Here is a 15290-nt window from a genome sequence, read left to right on the forward strand (position 1 = left end):
GTATCCATGCACCAAAGCTGACGGAGCTGAAATGTGATGTCAGAGAAGAATGACTGCAGAAGTGGGAGCAGCAATAGAGACAGATGCACTCGGTGGCTTAAAGCGAAGTCAATAAGGCAAGCAGCCATGATTTCTCCTCAGGCCCCTTTCATCTGGGCTGCCTGTCAGAAGGTGCCAGTCACACTGAGGGTATTTTTCTGCCCTCCGTTAACCCTTTCAGGAAACGCTTGCACACACAAGCCCAGAAGCCTGTCTTCAAAGTTGATTCCAGATCCCTTCAAACTGACTATCAGGCTCAAACATCACAATACTTTAAAAGGACAATGAAAATTGTCTTCAGAAGTCAGTTGTGACGATGTATTGACACATACTCAACCTTAATAATCTCAGCATAGTCCATATGCTATAGCTTAGCTATGTAATACACATTCGATACTCAGGAAATATTCACAAGGTATACAACATACTCTTCATTTCTAAGTGTCATCACTGACCTACAACTGCTGTCATTTAGAATTTCTGTGACCATCGTGAGTACCACCGGGAAACTGGCCCTGCCATCTCGAAGACAGAAAAAGACTCACATCTGCACTCTGAACCCCAACTGGTGTGTGATGCATTGGGTGTGTACATGTTTTAATTATCTACACTTGCTTATGCCGTTCCTCCCCTTCCTCTTTCTCCAGTATAATGTCTTTGATGCAGTGTCTCTTTGCCACACAACCTTGACAACGCAAACTTATCTATAAGCTACACACAGCATCACATACTTACAAACAGAACTCATGTTCACCATTCTTCATTATTTTCTCTGCATTTATAGTACCATTACTGGATGACATGATGTATATTTCTTGGCTTATTAACTGTCTCTTTCCATTATAATTTCTCCTAAAGGGAGAAATGTTGCCCAATGTACACAAAACAATATTCCTAATTGCTATAACAATGCCTCACACATAAGCCTTCAATGCATTTGGCTAAATGAAGGAATAACATTTTTAAGAGAAAATGAACACTTTACTGTTCGAAACTTGTTTCAGTAATTTCTTGAAACAATTTTCTTGTCAGCCTGAGAATTCTAATATTTTTTCATTATACACATTTTTATTAATAATGCTTTTGTTTAAATCAAATGTGACTTGTTAGAGTTAGCATTTTTTATGAATTTTCAGCATACCTGGAAATAGAACATTTTCCTGTTTCTCAAATAATTTCATGATTTTCACATAATATAGCTTTTCTCATCAAATTTGGATTGTGTAACTATCATTACATTTTTTTAAGTAGCTTAAGTTTGATCTGTGAGTGTACCTCACTTCATTAGGGTGGAAAATTAGTCATGAAAATATTGTTTTCTCACCAACTGAATTCTTTATTTATCAAATGGAAATATCTACAGCTCCAATGTAACTTACCTTAAAACAGGAAAGAATTTTTTCTGACTTTGTTTATATCTGTTTATTTCTTTTATGTGGGTGTATCTATCAGACATTCTCATACTAAAGCTCATGTCTGAAAGTCAGGTAGAGAACTGACATCCTCAGGTTAGGCAGCAAATGCCTGACGAGCTAAACAATCTCATTATCCCTTTGGTAGCTCCATGTCCATCAGAACAGTCTCTAACTCTGTATAAATCTTCTCTTCATTCTTTTGCTTAATTTGGCTAGTTATCTTCACTGCAGAATATCTGTACACCTAGAAACAGAGTGGTCTCTTTCTCAATATGCTTTGAAACACCAGACGATACATTGTTGTAGGCTTGTTGCTGCTGCCTGCTGTGTGACCCCCCCCTCACCTCAGGGAGGAGGTCAGGAGGCGAGAATTCTAGCGGAAACCACACAGACTCTGAAAGATTCCACTGTAAAAGCTTTTTGTTATAAAAGCATAGGTGGTTTGATGGGGTTAGAGAAATTGAGCTGCCTCAGGAATGGTTTTAGTTGGCCCTTTTGAAACTGGCAGTCACTGATGATGTGTTGTGGTGGACTAAGAGTACATGACATTAGTTACTGTGCTTTTGGTCCACTGACAAATTGTTTTGGCCAATTTTACTTATTCATTGTGAGTTTGCATGTGCTTGCTTGGGTTTGGGTTATTGCCCTGCCTCATCTCCCATGTTTTATTTTATTTGGGTGGGGGTGATATAGTGGGAGCTACGGATTTTTATAAACCCACCTCAGGGACTACCCCCAAGCATTTTGGGCTGTGCCTGTCTTAGGTTGACTGCCAGATAGGCTCTTATCCATCGTTGACTACCAGCCCTAGAAGGGTTGGGTCCCTGAAAGGTCCCAAGAAGTCAGAAGCAAGGGGACACTTTTAGGAGAACTAGGGTTTTAATTGGCCTTCTGTATTTACATTAACCAAGCATAAACCCCCTTCCCTAAAGGTTTTGGTCCAGCATACTCCACAACCATTAATTCCTGGAGTGTTGCATTGTTCACCCTCTGTAGTTGGGATCTTAGCTGTAGGAGACACTTAAGCAGAAATATTAGAGCCACCACCACCTCTCCCATAAGGCAACATATAATAAGTTTAGATGGATCTAGCAGAGATTTTATGTGATCCCATATTTGGCAAAAAAAAAAAAAAATGTGGTAGATAAACCAAATGTCTCAACTTGTATTGAGTTAAGATGCACAGGTTCTGATTAAATGTTTACAGTTGGGCAATGGTAAACCAGGTAAAAATTTGTGCAAATATTTTTTGGTGGGGGACAAATGAAATTGCTGAAGGAGGAGCCCAGCCTGTTCCAGCAAAGGTAAGGACACAGTCATAGTCATAATTAGGTATTCTACTCTGTGGTTGCCTGTTGCTAGCATTTCTGGCCTTCCCGTATGAGACCTGATGTGGGAAATGTGACAGTGGTGTCCTCTGGACTATAATAAGTCTTGAATAGTTTGCATGGTTTTGGAGATGGAATCTTTTGGGGACTTTAATTTTGCATGCTTGTGTGGCATAGCAGCTATCTGAAAAAATATTTATGGGTTCTGATTGGATTATTTCCAATATGTTACAAACTGTCAATAACTCCCGTAGTTTACTACTCCAGGATTTGGTCAGGTATAGGCCCTTTCCTATAATTGATTAGTTATAATTGATTAATTATAATTGATTAATTCCCATTATTATTAACCTAAAATTAGTTTTATTGGAATCTATAAAAGCTATAGTGACCTGGGGGATAGCATTTTTTGATGGTGTGGCATTTTATGACTTTAATTTTGAAAGGGGGAGGGCAGAAAGTCATCTGTCCTGAGGGAAATGATTATCCAGCATGCCCATACTGGACCTAGCAATCGCTCTAAAACAGACTTCCTCTTTAAGTAGATTGTTGTTTTCCTTGCTTTGCTTATGACAATGACCCTATCTATATTTATAACTGTAATTTCTGGGTGAGGGCACACACAAAGTACTGTGAGCGGCTGCTGGCTGGCCTGAAGGGCAGTAAATGGCTTATTTTCATAGACTGTCCCGGGAAGTTGGCTGAGCATCTAGAGCATGAGCAACAGAAACTCCCTGATGCCACCTTGACTCTGGAAAAGGACCTAATGGTGTTCCACAATGCTCACAAACTAATTCACAAAGACACAAAAATGTCTATTGAAGTTAGTTCTACTGCTGTTCAAGTAACCTCAGCGAAGAGAACAAAAGTATTGGGGTAATTGTGTCTTTTTAAATGAGATCTACTCTCTTCTGAAATCGAAGAGATCTGCCCAGTGGATGAGAACCAGTTCACCTTACCCACTGGGCATTGGGTCTTTGGGATGAGCCCTGGAATAGAACCTACATAAGTGGCCAGACAAAAGTATATGCTCTACTATGTTCATAGCAGCATTGTTTGTAATAGCCAGAACCTGGAAACAACCTAGATGCCCTTCAATGGTACCTCCAACAGATCCTTCTTGTCCAGAGACACTGTGTGAGCATAAGGCTCCAGTGATGTTGTCTTTGTCAGCTATGTGCCCTCTCAGAGGCAGCAGAGCCGGGAGCAGGCTGGGAGCCATGCAGGGGTATGTGAGGGTGACTGATCCTACCCCTATTCTCCTTATTTTGAACAAGTACTCAGACAGTGAGCCATTCAGCTTCAAACCCATTACAAATGATACTACATGTTGAAGGCAGGCCTTGACCCCTCAGGTTTCCTCCAATGACACTCTACTTATGATCACGGCAACTGTGAGTCTTTGTGTTAGTCAACGATCTACTGCAAGTAAGTTTTTTATTGATGAGGGTTGTAAGATGTATTAATCTATGTCCATAACAATAAGTCATTAGGATTTTTTACTCTTTGTCCCTTCTGCAAAATAAGAGTAGTAGATTATCCCCTAAGTTATGATGAGCTAGCCATAGGTTTTTGGCCCAACAATGGTGTTGGGTATGGGACTAATCTTACAAAGTAGGCCTTAAATCCAGTGATAAAGTAGAGGGCTGTTCCCAGGATATTGAGAAAACTATTGCACCGATGGGCAAGTCCTGTCAGGTTAGTCTTTATTGAAGCTATACTTCACAGCTAAATAAGATTTATGGTCACTTTTCTCCTGAAGTGGCATGCACTTTGCAGCATTTTGAAAGCAGTTAATAAGGATAAAGTTTTCAAATGAGTAGTAGATTTCTCCATGATTTATGGTGCAAGTATGTAGTCAGTTTGAAAATCAGTGTTGGGATTCCTCAAAAAGCTAGAAACAGATCTATCCCATAATGGCTCTACCACTTGGGCATATAAACAAAGTACTCTGTATTGTAATATCATGATAACTGTCCATCCATGGTTATTACTGTTCTATTCACAGTGCCAAGAAGAAAAGGCAATATAGATGTCTACCAACCAGTGAGAGGATGATGAAGAGTGATTTGTTTTAACAATAGAATATCATTCAACTGTTAAAAAAATAAAACATGAAATCTGCAGTTGTGCTGGGCAGTTTATGTCAACTCAACACAAGCTAGAGTCATCTGAGAGAAAGGAATCTCATTTAAAAAAAACCGTCTCCAGCATTGAAAGAGATATCTGGATAGATGGGGCCATTGTGGAATTATGGAGGAACCTGATGCCAGGGAAACTCCTACCAATACACAAATTATCCCATTAAAACGGCTAGCAATAGCAGAGAGGGTGCCTGAACTGGCCTTCCCTTGTAATAAGATTGTAATCAGATTGCTGCCTACCCTATGTATTGCCGTAGAACTATCATCCAGTAATTGACAGAAGCAGATGCAGAAGTCAGCAGCCAAACACTGGGGAGAGTTTCAGGAATCCAGTTAAGGAGAGAAAGAAATTATATGAGCAAGGAGAGTCAAAATCATGACACAGACACCCACAGAGACTCTAGACCAACAGCCAGGGACTCTACATCCGACTGACTTAGACTTTCTGCATGCGGGTGACAATTGGGTAGCTTAGTCTGTCTGTGGGAAGCCTAGCGTGGAGCCAGGACCTATCACCGGCATATGAGCTGACTTTTTGGAACCTATTCACTATGGACGCCTCACTCTGTCTTGATGTAGGAGGAGCTTGATCCTGCCTCAACTTGATAAGCCATGCTTTGTTGACACCCATGGAAGGCCTTATGTTTCCTGAATGGAGATGGAGGAGTAGATGGGGTGGTGTACAAATAAAAAGGTGGAAAGAGGGAATGGGAGTAGGAATGATATGTAAAATAATTTTTAAATATGTAATAAAAGTTTTAAGAAAGAAAATGTGTCAGCAATATTGGGCTTTGTGAAAGCCTATAGTGAATTTTTAATTAGTGATTGATAGGTAGTGCCATCCCTAGAATGTTGGTCCTGGAATCTAAAGGAAAACAGATTGAATAAGTCACAGAATGCAACCAATAAGCAGTACTCCTCCGTGAGCTTCCTGAGTTCCTGCCCTCACTGTTTTTGATGGTCAACTCTTAAAAGGAATTCTGAATAAAATAAACCCTTTCCTTCCCCTGTTGCTATTAGTCATGGTATTTTATCACAGTAACAGTCACGCTAACTAAGACAAATTGGTACTAGGATAGTATCAGGGATTGCTATGACAGATCTGAACATATTGTGGAGCTGACTGAGGAAGGACCTTGGAACTTTGGACTAGAAAAACCATCAAGTTGTCAAAGCTCAGTGAGCTTTTCTGCTGTAGCATCAAGATACGAATATTGAGAACAATGCAGGCAGAGGAGGTCAGGTTTGTGAAGTTCCAGAGGAAAATTTGAGAGTCACTAAAAGACTATCAGAGACATTTGCTGTTTTGAGTTGAAAATCTGTTTCTGGTTATCTGGGGTGGAAGAATTAACTGTGATTAACAAAAGATTAGAACCACTGAAGTCAAACCTTTGCTCAACTGGGAAAATTGAAGTTGATCAGCTAAAGCTAAGAAATTAGCAGTGATTAAGATGGGACCAACATCACTGACAGGAAATCTCGGAAAAGATTGCTCAGAGTCAGCACGCAGAAACTATATTTCAGAGGTAGCTAAGACTGTGCCTCTTGATGCATCCAAACTTGGTCATGTTTAAGAGTTACCCAGGTAGTATTCGTTTTGAAGGTACAAGTCACGGAAAGCAGCTGAGGCTTGGCACCATTGTGTGCAGTGTTGTCCCTGAGAAGGTAAGCCTGAGTTATTGAGGAAATTTCCAGATGTTGGACATTGAATGATTTATACTATTGAAATTTGGTTTTGTTTTGATCTGATTAGTCTTACCTCTTGAAATAAGAAAGTATTAACTTATTATTGATATTACAGGACTCCCAAGTTTAAAGACTTTCAATTTTAAATGAGACTTGGGAGCATTTTTTAAACTGAATTTTTAAGTGTTTGAATCTATGAGTATGTGACTTTTTAAGTATGCAAAATGTTTTATATTATACTGTTTGTATTATGAGTGGGCATGGTGATGAACAATAAAAGAAAGTTAGTACCTTTACAATGATGTGTTTATCTGTCAATTGATGAGGGGTCAATTTTGCTGGGTAGTTTTATGTCAATTGACAGAGAAAGAAGGCAATTACAATTAAGAAATTCCTTTCCATAAAACTGGGCTATAGGTAAGTCCATGGGTCATTTTTTAATTATTGATTTATGGGGAAGAGTCCAGTCCTTGTGGATGTTGCCATCCCTGGGCTTGGTTGTCTACATTCTATAAGAAATCGGGGTGAGCAAGCCATGAGTAACAAGGTAGTAAGCATCAGTTCCCCATGGCCTCTCCATCAGTTCCTACTTCTAGGTTCCTACCCTGTGTTTTTGGTGATAAACTGTTATATTGTTATACAGAATTGTGAATAAAATAAACACTTTCCTCTCCAAGATGCTTTTGGTCATGGTATTTCATTCCAGCAGTGGTAACCCTGAGGAAGACAGCAGATCAGTGAATGTGGCTAGAACCAGTCTTTATAAGCAAGGCAACACTGACTGAAATATATAAATATTGCATATTTTCCTTTTCTTTTTCCTTTTGATATTAGCTTGGTGATTATGAGATATGTGTGTTTCATTTGGAGTACTCATAGAGGTTAGAAAAGTTCTAAGGATGCTTGAGAAGAGAGAGGGGAAATTTAAAGAAAATGGTGATATAACGCATTGCTCTAAAAGTGAAAAGAAAATAATCTAACAAGAAGAAATAAATTGGAACAATAAATGAGATGGTTGAGGAGATGTGGGCATAAAGAAAAAATAAATAGCTTTAAAGACCTTTCAAAGAAAGTCATTAGAAACTTGGCTAACAAAACAAAAGTTCGGTGACAGGAATAGATTATGTCTCTTGAAGTTGTAGGCCAGTAAGGTCCCTGAACCCTCCAAACATTACAAGCTATTGCCTGCCAATGGTATATGTTACCCTCAAAAATTTGATAAGACTCAATTACTGAAGACACCACAAATAACTAAATATTTATAAATTTTGACCCAATATATTATGGTCCTCATTGTATGCCAACTATATATTGGCGTATGGTAGAGAGATTATACTTTTAAATATATTACCTGGTTTATGGAAGTTGATAGAAGCTTTAATATTTCCCAAAACTCCAAGAATGAAAATTAGCTGACAAATTAATTTAAGCTGTGAATCCTGATACTGAGTAATAAACATTAATCATAAGGAAAGTTTTCCCTGAAAGCAATACATATGACAAATCCATTGAATAGACACTGAGTCTTGGCTCAGTGACCACAAAGGACACTGAATTACAAGCATCTATCTTAAGCCCTTGACTTGTTAAAAAAGCTACAATAATTAAAATCTGGTTATTTCTGTATTGTCTGCTTGATTTTATTTTGTCTTGAGTTTTGAGATACCATATTAATACAAAGTCCAGAATGGCCCTGAACTCAAAATTCTTCTATCTCTGATAGTTAGGAATCCTGATGTGAGAACTATGCCTACCTAATACATTTAGCTTCTACTAGAAGCAATGTGTTCTCTAATGAATATTCTTAATTTCAATATTCTTGCAGAATTATATCAAACACAAATGAAGTCATAATCAAATTATTTCATTAAAGTATGAAAATACATAAAATATAAAGAAATATGAAATTTAGATAATTTAGGGAATTCTAAAGAGAATTTATGTAGAGAATCCAAGGAATTAAGTTATAGATATTAAAGAAGCAGAAGATGAAATAAAAAATAAATAAGTAATGGGGTTAAAAATAGTATTGAAATAAAATAAAATAATTTTTAAGTTAAAGGACTGGCAAAACATAAAACATATTTACCAAATATGTCGCTAAGAATAAATGGTTTAAGATATGTGTTAACATTATATGTTCTGAGGTATTCATTCACACATTTCAAAAGTATGAAGAATACGAAAGATAGATGGAAGTTATAATTCTTAAAATACTTCATTTAATATTCATACACACAAATAATCTGCTTGGATATAATCCATGCCTCTTTCTGTATCCTCCAATCTCTTCCCTAACCCTTCCCCACATTACCCTCCCAACTTATTGTGCTCATTAAATCTCTGTTTTTTAATAGTTACTAAGTCAAATTAGTGCTGCCAGTATGTGAACAGGTTGCTTTTAAACAATGGAAAATAGGGTAAATTTAGGAAAATAACAGAGACAAAGAATGTTCAATTTCTTAATTCACAAACAATAAGGGGGAATATATTAAAAGAGTAAAAATGTGTAAATGTGAGCACAAATTAAATGTTAAATATTTACAATGAATTTAGGGTATATATTCAAATGTTAAATACTATTATTTATTTAACAATAGGCATTTAACTTCATAGATAGCCACTGCACCAAGAGGCAGTTAACATATATATTATAATGGATGAAAGCAAGGATGAACTTAAAAAGCATATGTAATACCATGAAGAATTGGTAAGAGGTAGAAATAACTAACACATTAAATAAAGACACATCGTATAATATCAGAGGGAATATGGGTTTTAGGTCTGAAAGCATTATTGGAATTAGAAGAAACACATCTTTGGCCTAAAACTTTCAGTAAGCCAAGAAAATATATTCTTAATAAATAATCATTTTGTACCCAGTAAAATGGCTCTATTGCTGAAGACACCACATTATTTACAAAGTAAAGACAAATTAACTTTGTATTAGAGAACCTCAGCCCACCTAGATAGCTTTCATTATACTGAAAAGTGTTAGGTAGGCTCTTGGGAGAAAATGTCGACATCTCTCTGATTCAACTGTGAACACTGTGAACAACAGTAATGGCCAACAAGGCAAGATATGCTCATGGATACAACAGTGAAATCAATGTTATATGGTAACCAACACTTTCTGATTGAACTAAACACCTGTTCCACCTGATACTGTAAATATGGCCAAGAACCCATGGTAAAGGTTTCACAGATTCTAGTATAAACTTCCTGCTATTATTTTGCTAAATGGACATAATACCAAATGGCCCTCTAAGCTCATCTTTGTACCCATAAGTCCACAGACCTCATCAGAGAAGTGTCTTTGTACAGTGGTAGCCATTATTAGAGCAACTCATAATTGATCAAATAACAGAGAATAAGTATCAGTGGAGCTCTGAGCCATAAATGAAACACATACATCTTCACCACCCCAAGTTAGTCAAGCATTGATGATGGGATAGCATCAATAATAGAGGCAGAGGTCGGGGAGGACCAGATAAAGTAGTATCTGCTGGACAGGACCACTGAACTCACACATTCACGAGCTGGTTAACATTCGGATATGGATGGTAGGAGTTGTGGGTGCCACCCTCACTCAAGGACAGGTTTGCACTACATCAAGCTGGTTAACATTCTAACATGGAGTGTGGGGGGTGTTGTGAGAGCCACCCTAACTGAAGAACTATTGATACTTGATAGCTTCTGAGAGAGAGATAGAGTTTGGTTTGGTATATTTTTTACTGTGTGGCTCCTGATGTGTCAACCACACTTCAAGGATAGTCCCACATTGCGAGTATATGAACTTGGGAGTTATTAAAAACAACAAAGAAGAGGATATAAAACTGTGACTGGCTAGGGAAATGGAGTAGATCTTATAGGGGCTCCAGGGAAAAGCATGTCTAAAATATGTTCTCAATAAATAAACAAATAAATAATAATAAATATGTTCTCTGAAATTCTCAAATAATTAAAACAGATTTTATAACCCAGTCATGTAACATTTTGTTAAAAATATGTAATTATGTCAAAAATTGGCTGCAAATGGTTTGACTGGATGATTCCTGTGTCAGATTGCCTTGTGTTTAAAGTGGTCATGACTACTTTGAACAATGAAATATAATGGTACTGATATCACGTGTCTTTCAATGTAACATTAATAACACTAATGACTCTTAGATCCATAACTTCCAAGATGAAAATAATTTTCCTCTTCATAAGATACCTGGATGAAGATTCCAATTTTCTGAAGTCAACCATTGCACTTAGTCAAATCTAATTTACCCTGTTTTTAGTGTTGGAAACATCAGTAAAATTATCTAAAACTTCACAAGCAATGTAACTATTGAGGTCAAATAGAATCAAGGACTTTTTAAGATAAACTTTGTCTTGAACTCAAATTTACTAAAAAGAATGAGATATTAAAAATAAAACCTGAAAACTTCTACAGGAAGCAAAACAACAATTCTGAGCAAATGTTTCCACTGATCACTTTGCAATTCGAGTGTAAAGTCAGTACCAGAATGATAAATGAATATGAAAGAATAATGAAAGGGGTAAATATATTCAAAATATATTATACTCATATATTAAAATTGCCGTTAACACCTTATACAGTACAATTTATAAACTGATAATTTTTAAAATCTTTAATGTTTAAAAACATGAAATTAATAATGTGAAAAAGAAACACCAAGCTGGAAATAATTCAAGTTAAATTTAAAATCAATGACTAGTCTGAAGTAATTACATTTAGGAAGAAAAGCTGAAAAGGTTGAAAATTTAAATATGGATTTTAAATTATCATAAACAACATTATATTTTATAAATTAATTGAATTATTCATCCAAACAAGAAATTGAAAGGAAAGAAGAAAGAAAAAAATCTTGAAACAGGTTCTAAAGCAACTTATAATTAGCTCCAAAGATGAGAAGATGGTAGATTTTATACTTTCTTCTCATCCTTTTATTGTTTTATATGTTCCTCTATTCATTTTCAGCTTTTATCTACTAAAATGTACTACCTGGGTCAGACATAAAATGCAGTCAATGCAGGGAGCTAACTTAGAACACTAGGAACACTAGGATCACAAGGCACATCATTTTCAAGATGGCGTTTACATTAGATTTTACAGTATTATCATTTCTCTCTCGGTTTTCTTCTCTGTTCAGTTATTTCCAAGAATCTGGGATTGCCCTTGAAGAGTGCCGACACCTAACTAATATATTCTGACTTGTATATAACATAAAATCATAATGGACTGTGTCGCTTTCTTGATATGTCTCCAAAATGTGAATAAAGCAGCACCCACTGCAATGAGGTATTTTTTAATCATAGTATCTTTTCGTCTTCTTTTCTCTCTGATGGAAGGTTTTAAGAGACTACATTCCTGTTGCCATTCCCCTAGGTCTACAGCAACTCATCCCTAACAAGCAGCTCAGCATATCTTGTCCCTTCAGTATTGTCTAAGAGTCATGCTGTACCTTTTTAAATCCCTCTACAATCTTCCCAGTGGCCAAATTTATTTCCTTCTATTATATAATAATCTGAAGATAAGATCTCCATCTTGTAGCAAGCCCTGCTTTAATAAATAGTAGCTGATAGTAAGAAAATGGATCAGTGGTATAGCTGAATCATTGTCAAGAGCTTCCTTTGGTAGATGGCCTGTTAGGATATAATTTATTATTCTGGTTGCTTGCAAGTCAAAAGATTTAAAAGATAATTTAAGATTAAATTTCCTGTGTTATTGACAAGTTAGTGATGAAATCAGGACACTGTTCAAGGATTATACTACTTTTATCCCACAATATAACTATTGTCCCCTCAAGAGGAGGCAAGGTGTGACTTCTTCCTTCGTTTACACTTTTTTATTGATAATGTTGATTGTGGATCATCACTGAATTGAGGCAATGCTTGGACATTTTTACACACACCTATTCTTGATCTGTTATCATCATAAGTGCCATTTTGAATCTCAATTAGATGGCTAAACTCAGGCACAGAAAGTTGTTTACATCACCTGGATAATGCTATGGTTATTAAGTAATGGAGCACAGGTTAAAATAAATTTGTTGTCCCCTCACCTTCCTTTGGTTGAGTAGAAATAAAAACAAAATGTCTCTGAATTAGGAATCAAATATTACTGAAGGGTGAGACAACCCACAACCATGGACAGGAACAAGTTTGGGATATTTACAGCTTCTCTCTCTCTCTCTCTCTCTCTCTCTCTCTCTCTCTCTCTCTCTCTCTCTCTCAATGTCTTGTTTACTCTTAAAATCTGGAATGCAATCTGCAGTATTAAGATAATCTGAATAGCATAGGACATCATACAACCAAAGGTCTTCTTGTCATGAATTTGGACATTTCTGTTTATGATTTAAGTCATCAGCTTGGTGATGATAAAGACTGACCAGGACATCCGGAGAAATAAGCAATACACAAAAGGCAATAGTGGCTACTTAACAAATGGTATAAAACTTGCCAAACAGTATAAAATGGTGCTGAAATTATATATGGGAAAAAGAAGGGAAAATGAGAATTTTTTTCTCAAAGTAATGTGGGAATGGATATTCATCATTATGTTGTCAAGAAATCACAACCATAAAAGACAAATGACATTAATTTAGTTCCATAATAAAATAATTCTATAAAATAGATAATTTCTTGAAAAATAGGGCTCAGAATAAGGGTTTAAAGGTGTGGCGGGGAAGAGATTAGACAATCCAATCCGATGTTCATCATGTCTTTCTCCACCATCATGAGGTTCTGACACTAACATGTTAGTCTGCTCCTGATGGCCAGCCTGCAGTGTATCTCACCCACACAGTGCACAATGAATTTCATAAAGTGTGAAACTACAGTTTTGTTCTTGAAAGCCATTTTCTTCTATGTCATCCTGCCTAGTACTTCATTTGTTACACATTTTCTGGGGGGTCAAAACTGGCTTGATTTTTTTTTTAATTTTTGGAATGACAATCATTAAAATCAGATCTAGCCCCCAGATGCAAGAAATCTGAAGTCTTCCCTTGAAAAGCAGGAAATCACGGGTGTCATTCACCCTCAGTTCCAACTCTCCACATACTCTTAAAAATTATTTCATTTTGGAGTTTCTCTGAAAGAAACCAATATTCAAAGATTCTAAGAACCTTAAAATCCAATCCTGGAAACCAAGAGCTGGAGAAGTCAGAGGAAAAACAAAGGAAAGTATGACAAAGAGGAAGAATTTATAATGGAAAGAGGCAGAAAGCAGGACAAGAGATGACTTACATCCAAAGTTTAAAGACAAAACCTTTTCAATTTTTAAAAACTTTATATTAAATGTACTTTTTGCAAAAATTCTTGATGGCTTAAAGGAGTCATAGCAAGTGCAGTGCTTCTTCAAAGTTAAAAGTAAGGTGTGCGTTGAACTCTGGCAGAATAAATGGTGTCAGTAGCTGATATTCTATCTAGACTTTGTTTTGAGGAGAGAAAGGCAACGGTTGGCCATACATATAAAATTCTGTGCAGTAGAGGCATCTGTCCACTTTGCAGCAATGGCTGTCCTTGTGTTCTCATCTTCTCTTTCTGGCCAGTTTTTTTTCTGGTTCTGACATCTCAAGATTCCTGTACAACGGTCTCTAATGAGGAGAGGGATCACACAAATACTGAACAAATCAATGACTTATTTTTGAGAAACATAGCTCTACACTTTCCTTCATTCCCCTTTTCCTTAACCTTTCCTTGTCTAAAGAAGTCATATTGCTCCTGTAAGTCACCAAGAAGCTACAGAGATTCTCATCTGTCTGCTGAAGGTTGATGAGGAAAATGCTGTCTTCCAATTGTCATAGATTTCTAAACAGAGTCAAGGAATCAGGGCTGGGAATGTAGCTTGAAAGTAGAATATTTACATAACTTACATAAGACAGTAGGTTTGATCCCAGCATCAGGAAAGGTAAAAAAGAATCTAAAATGTTTTCTTACAGTAAGAGAATGACCTAAGAGTAACTGCCAAGAGTCTGTGTTTCAGCATATTGTTACTACCTCCCGCATTTCTGTGTGATCTGCTTCTGAACAAAGGACTTAAGAAGCTAACCAGAGTTCATGTTTGAGTATTACCCAATAAACACCAGTGATGACAAGTTATTTGACTCTGGAATTGACACTAGGACATCACTCCTCACTCAGGGGCTGTCCCCACTGCATGTTTTATCACTGGACGTGATATATGACTCTAATATTGTCGGGTGCAATTTCAGAGTCCTACCATTCTGAAAGAGAGAAAAATTCAAAGGCTCTGACAACACAATGACAATTAACAGACAAGTGAGCATTGCATTGAAATATCAGGCTATACTTCACGAATGTCTTAATGTTGTGTGTATCAGTTATCGTATATTATTTAATAGCCTGAGTCATAACACATATCGCATATCTCACAAATATGCACATTTTATATATGTTTCAGTTAAACATAGATTTAAGAATCTAAATAGGGAAGTAGAAAAGCCAACAGGCATGAAGTGATCACTGCACATTAAAGTTGTGTATTAAATTACACTCTGTACCTAACAAATATGCACAACTAAAACAATAATAATTAAAATATTAACTTAAAATATTCTATACATAATCTACAAAAATGATAAAAAAGTGGTTAGTACTAACTTATACACAGTTTTAAATATTATTTACATGTTTAAAAAATTAGA

The sequence above is a fragment of the Microtus pennsylvanicus genome, chromosome 19 (genome assembly GCF_037038515.1).
Source record: "Microtus pennsylvanicus isolate mMicPen1 chromosome 19, mMicPen1.hap1, whole genome shotgun sequence".
Lineage (NCBI taxonomy): Eukaryota > Metazoa > Chordata > Mammalia > Rodentia > Cricetidae > Microtus > Microtus pennsylvanicus.